The following is a 9815-nucleotide window of genomic DNA, read 5'->3' as shown; positions in this document are numbered from 1 at the left end:
GTAATGCTCATATAAACATGGGTATACAAATATCTCTTCAAAAACCTGTTTTCAATTCTTTTGAGTATTGATATAGTTTGGACATTGGTCCTCTCCAAATCTCATGTTGAAATTTGATCCCCAAGCTGGATACAGTGGCCACGCCTATAATCCCAGCACTTTGGGAGGCCAAGACTGGTGGATCACTCAAGGCCAGGAGTTCAAAACCAGCCTGGTCAACATGGTGAAACCCTATCTCTACTAAAAATATAAAAATTAGCTGGACATGGTGGCACATGTCTGTAATCCCAGCTACTCGGGAGGCTGAGGCATGAGAATCACCTGAACCCAGGAGGCAGAGGTTGCAATGAGCCAAGATTGTGCCACTGCACTCCAGCCTGGGTGACAGAGTAAGACTCTGTCTCAAAAAAAAAGAGAAATTTGATCCCCAATGTTGGAGGTGGGGCCTAGTGGATGTTTGGTTGATGGGGGTGGATCCCTGTTGAATGGCTTGGTACCCAAAGATCTGGTTGTTAAAGAGTCTGCTCCCCACTCCCTCTCTCCTCTTCTCTCTCACCACATGACGCCTGCTCTCCTTCCGCCTGAGGCGGAAGCTTCCTGAGGCCCTCACTAGAAGCAGATGCTGTTGTCATGCTTCTTGTATAGCCTTGTATATCCGTGGGCTAGATAAACCTCTTTCTCTCTTTTTTTGAGATGGAGTCTTGCTGTCGCCAGGCTAGAGTGCAGTGGCTCCATCTCAGCTCACTGCAACCTCAGCCTCCCGGGTTCAAGTGATTCTCCTGCCCCAGCCTCCTGAGTAGCTGTGACTACAGGTGCCCACCACCACACCCAGCTAATTTTTGTATTTTTAGTAAAGGCTGGGTTTCACCACGTTTTCCAGGATGGTCTCAATTTCTTGACCTCGTGATTTGCCCGCCTCCGTTTCGCAAAGTGCTGGGATTACAGGCGTGAGCCACCGCGCCCGGCCAATAAACCTCTTTTCTTTATAAATTACCCAATCTCAGGTATTTCTTTATAGCAACACAAACGGACTAAGACAAGTATGCACCCAGAAGTGAAACTGCTGGATCCCACAGTGATTTGATTGTAATATTTTGAGAAACTGCCAGAGCCAAAATGACCTTTTTTATTTTATTTATTTATTTTTTTTGAGAGGGAGTCTCACTCTGTTGCCCAGGCTGAAGTGCAGTGGTGCCATCTTGGCTCACTGCAACCTCTGCCTCCCAGGTTCAAGCAATTTTTGTGCCTCAGCCTCCCGAGTAACTGGGACTACAAGTGCACACCATCACACCCGGCTAATTTTTGTATTTGTAGTAGAGACAGGGTTTCACCATGTTGGCCAGGCTAGTCATGAACTCCTAACCTCAAGTGATACGCCCTCCTCGGCCTCCCAAAGTGCTGGGATTACAGGCGTGAGCCACCATGCCCAGCCCCCAAAATGACTTTTAGGAAGAAACTATATAAAATACTTTTTCCACCTGTGCCATCAGCATCTGCCCGGAGGGTAGCGTTTCTACACTCAGTATTGGCCTGTGTGAATGAAGCTGTCTTACACCTTGGGGCCTTTGCACACGCAGTTGCCTTCCCAGGTAGACCTTCAGCGGCGGCTGTACCTCCCCTCCCCGCTCCCCATTTCAGCTCAGACTGCACTCTTTCTGAAAATCCATCCTGACTCTCCCAGTTTGGGTTAAGCCTCCTCCTTCGTGGGCTGTGCTTCATCATCTTTATTCACATGTTGTTAAGGTACAATCCCTGCCGTCCCCCGCGGAGGATCAGCTCCATCGGGGCGGGGGGCAGGGCCTGACTCTCCCTTGTTCCTGGGCTCAGTGCCTGGCACACCATATGTATCAGAAGATTTGTTTAAAGTGATGGCGTCTGTGTTTAGCTACAGGCAATTTTCCCCAAAAGAAGAGAATTATTGTTTGAAAACAATAATTACCCACAGGCAGTTCCAGTACCTAATGGCTTCTCTCCAAATTGTAGGCGGTTTTAATGAAGCTGTAGGTGAGGTATCTTATGGTAACTTAAGAAAGTTTGCATGTTCATTTTGTTTTTTAAAATCATGTTCTGGCTGGGTGTGGTGGCTCACGCCTGTAATCCTAGCACTTTGAGAAGCCAAGGCAGGGGGATCACTTGAGGTCAGGAGTTCAAGACCAGCTTGGCCAACATGGTGAAACCCTACCTGGACTAAAAATACAAAAATTGGCCAGGCATGGTGGCATGTGCCTGTAGTCACAGCTACTCTGGAGGCTGAGGCAGGAGAATCGCTTGAATCCAGGAGGCAGAGGTTGCAATGAGCCAAGATTGCACTACTGCACTCCAGCCTGGGCAACAGAGTGAGACTCTGTCTCAAAATAAATAAATACATAAATAAATAAATAAATAAAATAAAACAAAACAAAGTCATTTTCCTGCACCAAATATCAACAAACCATGCCCCACACCCTAACCAGCACAGGTCTAACGAGGAAAACGTAGGATAAGGTAAGGCAAGTAAATCCCACCCCCTTCTCTGCACTCCTCCCTAGACCAGATGTGAGGAGAAAAACATGGAAAAGACATAAAATTCCCCAAGATTTAGAGCCACCTAATTTTACCTGTTGAGTAGAGGAAATAGCAAAACCTCCTGGAGACACCTCAAACTGCATATCATGTGAGTCCACGATCTTAAAAAAAAAGAACTTGCCCCATGTGGTGAGTTCTCATTCTGCCAGGTTCTGTCAGGATTTGGTGATTCTGGGTTTATCACCTCAAAGGCCTCTCAGGCCTGGGAAGCCTCCATTGGTAAAGCTCTGGGGACATTAAAAAAAGAAGACAGCTAGGTGTAGTGGTTCATGCCTGTAATCCCAGCACTTTGGGAGGCTGAGATGGGCAGGTCACGAGGTCAAGAGATCGAGACCATCCTGGCCAACATGGTGAAATCCCATCTCTACTAAAAATACAAAAATTAGGCAGGGCACGGTGGCTCACACCTGTATTCCCAGCACTTTGGGAGGCCGAGACGGGTGGATCACGAGGTCAGGAGATCGAGACCATCCTGGCTAACCCAGTGAAACCCAGTCTCTACTAAAAATACAAAAAATTAGCCGGGCGTGATGGCCAGTGCCTGTAGTCCCAGCTACTCAGGAGGCTTAGGCAGGAGAATGGCATGAACCCGGCAGGTGGAGCTTGCAGTGAGCCGAGACCGCCCCACTGCACTCCAGCCTGGGTGACAGAGTGAGACTCCGTCTCAAAAAAAGAAAAAAAAATTAGCTGGGTGTGGTGGCGTGTGCCTGTAATCCCAGCTACTCGGGAGGCTGAGGTAGGAGAATCGCTTAAACCCGGGAGGTGGAGGTTGGTGTGAGCCAAGATTGTACCACTGCACTCCAGCCTGGCGACAGAGTAAGACTCTGTCTCAAAAAACAAAACAAAACAAAACAAAAAAAGAAATGCCAGAACAGTGTTATTAACACTTCGTTTGAAATGTGGCATTGAAAAAATTAATGCTGGCCGGGCGCGGTGGCTCAAGCCTGTAATCCCAGCACTTTGGGAGGCTGAGACGGGCGGATCACGAGGTCAGGAGATCGAGACCATCCTGGCTAACACGGTGAAACCCCGTCTCTACTAAAAAGTACAAAAAAATTAGCCGGGCGAGGTGGCGGTCGCTTGCAGTCCCAGCTACTCGGGAGGCTGAGGCAGGAGAATGGCGTGAACCTGGCAGGCGGAGCTTGCAGTGAGCTGAGATCAGGCCACAGCACTCCAGCCTGGGCAGCAGTGCGAGACTCCGTCTCAAAAAAAAAAAAGAAAGAAAGAAAAAAGAAAAAATTAATGCTTTGTGCATCTCAGCAATATAAAATGGGCTGTTGGCACGAGAGTGACAGGCTTTGGGATAAACGTGAATTCCTGGTGCACACAACAGTGGGGCCTATAGGGGTCACAGCCTGCATCGTGAACGTGTGTTTTGAGTCGCTCATTTGTGGAGGGGTCAAGGGTCCACATTTGTAGGTTCTCCTCAATGTGAGGCCTGAGTGCCACCTCCTCCCGCAGCAAAGGCCCCAGCCTCTCTGTTTTGTGGCCTCAGTTTCTTCTTCTAAGAATTGAGGAGGCTAGATGAACAATGGCTTCCAACCTTTTGTTTTATTTTTAAAGTCACAGAGTTTTAAAAGTGGATGTTTTGTATCCTTAGCATAAGCCGAACTTCCTTCCTGTTGGCCCCACCTCCACCACTCAGCTCTGTCCCTGCAAACCCCTGAGTGGCTTCTGGGACCCATCCAAGGTTTCCCAGGATCACATTATAAAAACCAGTGAACCGGAGCTACATTGCCCAAGGTTCTTACCGTGCAGTAGGAGAGACGTTTTTACCTAGTGACTCAGTGCACATCCACAAACAGATAACTGAAAGTTTTACTAGTGAATATTTCTCGCCACAGGAAATGCATTCTATTTTCTCGTCCACTGTCTTCTACTTCACTTTTAAAAAGCCAGCAGAAAACCACTTAACGATGCCAAAATCCACTAATAAGTGGCTGTCCACGGTCTGTAAACATGAGCTTAGAAAATCTCCAAGACGCTAGTACTTCCAGCACTGACGATTTATGGCATTAACAAAGCTGTGATCCTGGTAGACAGTGACAGAGACCGCACCCCACCCTGTCCCCAGGGTGGGGTGTCCTACCTGAATCACCCAACTAGGAAACAAATTCTCTGCACATCTTTGCCATTGAAATGCCTACTCTGCAAGAGCCAGGGTTTGGAGATGAGTATGCCAAATACCGATTTTTCTAGAGACCTGCACTTGCCTAACTCCATGCCTAATCCCAGGGAGATTTGGGGCAAGGGGCAGTGATGGTGGGGTGGCAGCACTTGGATGGGTTAAAACAAACACAGCAAAAATAAATAAATACATAAAAGTCAGAAGAAACAAAGCTCTCTCCCTCCCTCTGTGTGAATTTGGGTCACACCCATCACACCCATGGCTTCCATTTCTAAGAGTTCAGAGAGAATTGCTTTCCAACCCCACAGTGATGCAGAAAACTGGCCCTCTGGACTCCCACAGTGGCGAATCAGAAATGTCTTTGCACTTTGCACAGCGTCACAGGGTTTAGGCCACAGGAATACCTGCTAGCCATCAAGGGGTGGAAGCACATGAGACCCACAGGTTAGACCCTGTGTGAAGTCACTCATATTATCACATGAAGATAACAGGCACTGTAACAGTGAATTGAAAAACCAGGATACGGGCTGGGCATAGTGGCTCTTGCCTGGAATCCCAGTACTTTGGGAGACTGAGGTGGGAGGATCACTTGAGCCCAGGAGTTCGAGACTAGCCTGGGCAACACACAGAGACCTTGTCTCTATTTTTTTCAAAAACAAAACAACAAACCAGTACATGAAACAACTCAGCAAACAAAAACCTGAATAAAACGCCACAATATTAATGGTGGTCGCCAGCCTTCACGATGTCATCTGCTCGTTTTTACAAGGAACACGTACTTCTTTTGTAACCTGGGGACGAAAACAACTTTAAAAGCCTGCCATCCGAAGGCACATTATCAAGTCTGGCTAAGGGAGTGCCAGATAAATGCACTCACTAGCTCCTGCTATGGTGTTAATGCCAGTTTGAACAGACAGGACCTGGAAATGGGCAGATACACTCCTCAATGTGCACGCCTCATCTTTCAGGACCCTCAGCCCTTACTCCTCCTGGTCATGTCGCCACGGACACCACAAAAACACCTGGTAGTGTGGAGTGCAGGGAGAAAGGGGATCTTGGAGGGGGAGGGAGCTCTGTTTTGTTTTTCAAGAATCATCCTCAAAATCATTCGAGACAAACTCTGGAACCTCGGATTCTGGTCCCAGCTGTGATCTCAGGCGAGTCTCCTCTTCCCTGGGTCTTGGTCTCCCCAGGTGTCAAATAAGCAGAGTGGATTTTCTGATGACTAAGATCCCTCTGGCCCTGATATTCTAAGATCTAAAGCTACCAGCATTCAGGTTTAAGGGCTGCTAAGTCTGATAAATCCAGGGCAAGAGAGAATGTGGAGACTTTAGGTTGCTCCGCCCAAGTAAGCATCACAGATAGAAGGTGAGGACAAACTAGCAGTCTTGAGACGGGAGCTGAGGGGAGGAGGAGTCAAGGGTTGGGGCTGCTCAGGAGAGACCCTCAGAGGGCTATCTCTGGTCAGCATCTTGGGGCCGTCTGGGAGGGACAGGGCTATGTGGCCTGGTACTGGGAAACCAAACAGGCGGCTTGTTTCTTCCAAACAAATGGCCTGTTTCTTTCTCAGGAGCAAGAGCTCCCAGGAGGGGTGGCCATGGCAGCGAGGGCTCAATCCAGGCGAAGGGAGAATAAAACATTGGCAGGGTAGGCTGGGCCACCTGTCCAGCCTGGGGAGGAGCTCAACTCCACGGAGCCACTTGAAAGACTGAGAGGTTGAGAAACCTGGGGCCCAAAAGAGTCTTGGTCCTAAATGTGGCCAGGCCTCCTGGGTGAACACAAAGGACCCTAGAAGGGAGTCAGGAGGGCTGGGTTCCAGTCCCAGTTCTGCTGCTGAACTGCTGTGTGTCCTTGGGTAAGTTCCATCCCCTCTCTGAGTTTTGTTTGTCAAATGAGAATGATGTCTCCGATGACCTGAAGGTCCTCCGCACCTGAGACATTCTAGGATCTTCCTCTTCCCTCTAAGCAAAGGGAGACTTAAAGCATGGAGGAGGATATTCTCACAGCTTTCACGGCAAGGAGGATTCCTCCAAGCTTCAGAGCAGAAACAAAAGCGAAAGCAAAAGTCAGCAGCCAGAAGCAGCCCCCATACCACATCCCAAGTGAGAAGGCATCTAAACTTCTGCAACTTTCCCAGCACCGAGGGAGACAATGCTTCTCGTTCCCATGATTCCCACCTTAATTTGGGGCTGGGGGAAGAGAATCCACACTAAAGCTCCTCACACTCTGGCCTCTTCCAGCCCAAGAGGTCGAGGGGTTTACAGCCAGCCTTGCAGAGGGAGGGAGGAACACTGACCAGAAACACATCCTATTAAAACGGAGCCTCAGAAGCTCCAGCTGGCCTCTGCCTCCAGCTTTCCCATCCCTCACGCAGACAGAGAAACTCCCAGGCCTTGTGTCCTGCCAATATCCCAGACACTCACTCACTACTTCTCTCTGGCAGAAGACCAGGCTGGCAGTCTAGGCCTCATGTAGAACCCCAGAATCTTACCCTTGACCAGCAGTCATGAGTGAAGGCCACATATTACTCTCTGCTTCCTGTATTGGCCTCCCATCCAGCTCCCCCATTCATTCCCACCACCCCCACCAACCCACAGGCCAGCCTCTCTCTCCTAGGAGTCTTCTCTAGGATCCTCACCAACTTCCAGGCAGCCAGGATTATCTTCTTAATGTATGGATGGGATCACATGACTTCCCTGCTTAGAGAACTTGAATGAAAGGGACATCTTTCTCCATGTCGTTCATCTTTGTTGAGCACCTAGAACAGTGCCTGGCCCACAGAAGGTGCTCAGCCAACATACGTTGAATGATTCCAAGAAAGGCCCCACCTGTCCAGTCCAGCTCACTCCAGACCCTCCATTCCCTTTACATTTCCGCACCCTCCACTGCCTGAGCACCTTCCCCAGCCCAGCACACCCCAGGCACTCTTCTGTCTCTGTGCCTTTGCCTGTGCTTTTCCATCTGCCCAGACACCCTTCCTCCCCTGTCCCCTGGGGGGACTCCAGTTCCCTGATGAATACTCCAATACTCTTTTCTTAGCAGGACCTCCTGAGTTATTTCCTTTCTTCTGTTCTCGCCTAAGCCCTGTGACATAACTTACTATAGAGTACTAAATGTGCTAGGCACAAATACCCCACCTTGCCGTTGGAGGTCATCATCCCATTTTACAGATGAAGAAACTGAGGCTCAGAGAGATCAGGTCACACAGCCAGCAAGTGGTGTGGCCTGACTGTATCGCCAATTCTGCAACACTTGTCATGAGTATCCCTGACTCCCTCCCTAGGCTAGGGGCTCCCTGAGGCTCCTGGGCTCTGGATCAGTGGGGCAGACCCCAGATACCCGAACAGGGAGCTGTCAGCTCCGAAGCCATGAGGAGCAGATTCACCACCAGCCTCCTCTCTTTCTCTTTCTTTGGCCTTTTCTCCCAGTCTGGGGGTACCTCTCAATTGGTGGAGTGAGATATTTGGAGGGACAGGGGCTCTGTCCCAATAGGTCAGGACCCTCTTGCGACAGGTTTCCGGGGTGTGAAAGCTGTTCACGGTTCCAGGGCCAACAGTTCCCTAGACAAGCTGTTCTCCAGGTAACCCATTCAAAAGGAAAGCCAGAAGCCGGCTGGCCCTAGAGGGGCAATCCTTCCACCCGCTGACCTACCTCCACCGGTTCGGGTCCCGGCCCCGCCCACCTCGTCCCCGCCCAGCCCACTCCGGCAGCGCCCAGGTTCCCAGCAGCCAGACCTCCCGCTCTGTTGGGAAGGACCTGCAGTACCACGCACCGTCACAGGCACCTCGGAACGCTGCGCAGGGCACCCCACGGCTGCTCCCTGGGGAAACCGTAGGGGAGGGGTCAGGTCTCTCGACCCCACCCCTGGTTGGGAAAGAGACCATTATCCTGTAATGCAGACCTGGCGCGCCAGGCCAAGTGCCTCCCCTTTGTGCGCTGATTTGAGATCTGATTTATGCGTAACCTAACTTACCGCGGAGTGCTTGCTGGGTGCTGGGCATGAATGCCCCGCCGCACCCTGGGACGTTATCATGTTCATTTCACAGATGAAGAAACCGACCGATGCGCTCAGGGAAGGACTTTAAATCCACTTTGTTGGATTTTCAAACCACTTTTTTCACGCCCGATTCTTTACCCCCGTGTTTGCTTGTAGAGCGACACACACACACACGCGCACACACACACGCACACACATACGAATCTAAATCCCTAAAAGGACCCGACTTCCATAGAGTAAGGGGTGCGCGAGCAAAGCGCCAAGGTGGTTTCCTGGGACCTACTAGGAAGTTCTGCTCCTAACCACGCGCTGAAAGCGCTTCTGACGAGGCCAAGGGTTCGAAACCCGCCGGGCGGAGAGCACCTGTCCCCGCCAACAGGGGGCCCCCAAGGCCAGCTGCCTTCCCCAGCCGAGGCCAGCTGGCCGGGCGCGGTGCCCGGGAGGCGGGAGTGTCCCGCACCGGCGGGGCGCGGCCGCAGAGGGTGCGGGGTGCAGAGTCCTCCAGGTGGTCGATCCCAGACGGGAAGCATTCGGCGGACGGACGGACGGACGGACAGGCAACCCAGACGGGCCTCGGCCCCCTTACCCGGCCCTGAGGGGAACCCACAGCGCTCCGCGGGAAGCGGCGGGCGCAAGGCGCGGCGGCTCAGACTCACCCGGGAGGCGGCGGGTCCGGCTCCGTCTCCGCTGGGCGGCCCGGGACTGGGGGCTTCGCGACCCCCACGCCCCACCCGGGCGGCCTCCTCGGGGGGCGCCACGATCGCGGGGCTGGGATTCGGGGGATTCTCAGCCGAGGGAACGCGGTGGCGGAGAGGGCGCACTGCCCTCTCGGGGACCGCGATGGGGACGCAGGAAGCGCGGCCTGGGAGCGCCGGCGTGAGGGAGGGAGGGACCGCGGGAGGCGGAGGGCGGCGCCGGCCAGGAGCAGCCTCCAGCCCCGAGAAGCACCGCCCACCGGCCGACCCTCCCTCCCGGCTCTCGGCGCCACCCCCGGGCCCGAGGCGAGGGATCGCAGCTGAGCGGGGCCGGTACCCACTCCCCAGCGTCCGCCGCTGGAGTACGCTGAGTGCCGGCCGGGGACTGGGCCTAAGTTCTTCCCCACCTTTGCCAGCCGAATTGGATAAG

At 52.3% G+C, this 9815-nt stretch overlaps 1 protein-coding gene across 3 annotated transcripts in view; it reads right to left on the bottom strand.

Annotated features, from left to right (window-relative positions):
- Positions 1-9582, bottom strand: part of TMEM51 (transmembrane protein 51) — a 68693-nt gene extending 59111 nt beyond the window's left edge. For all 3 annotated transcript variants that reach the window (XM_010370081.2, XM_010370080.2, XM_030913505.1), the window contains exon 1: positions 9347-9582. The gene's annotated coding sequence lies outside the window, so the exon portion shown is untranslated. The remainder of the gene's footprint in view (positions 1-9346) is intronic.
- Between the last annotated feature and the right edge of the window lie 233 nt (positions 9583-9815).

This window comes from Rhinopithecus roxellana, chromosome 12, assembly GCF_007565055.1.
Source record: "Rhinopithecus roxellana isolate Shanxi Qingling chromosome 12, ASM756505v1, whole genome shotgun sequence".
In the NCBI taxonomy this organism is placed as follows: domain Eukaryota; kingdom Metazoa; phylum Chordata; class Mammalia; order Primates; family Cercopithecidae; genus Rhinopithecus; species Rhinopithecus roxellana.
Note: the sequence above shows the minus strand (reverse complement) of the source record. Positions and strands in the feature narration are given on the sequence as shown.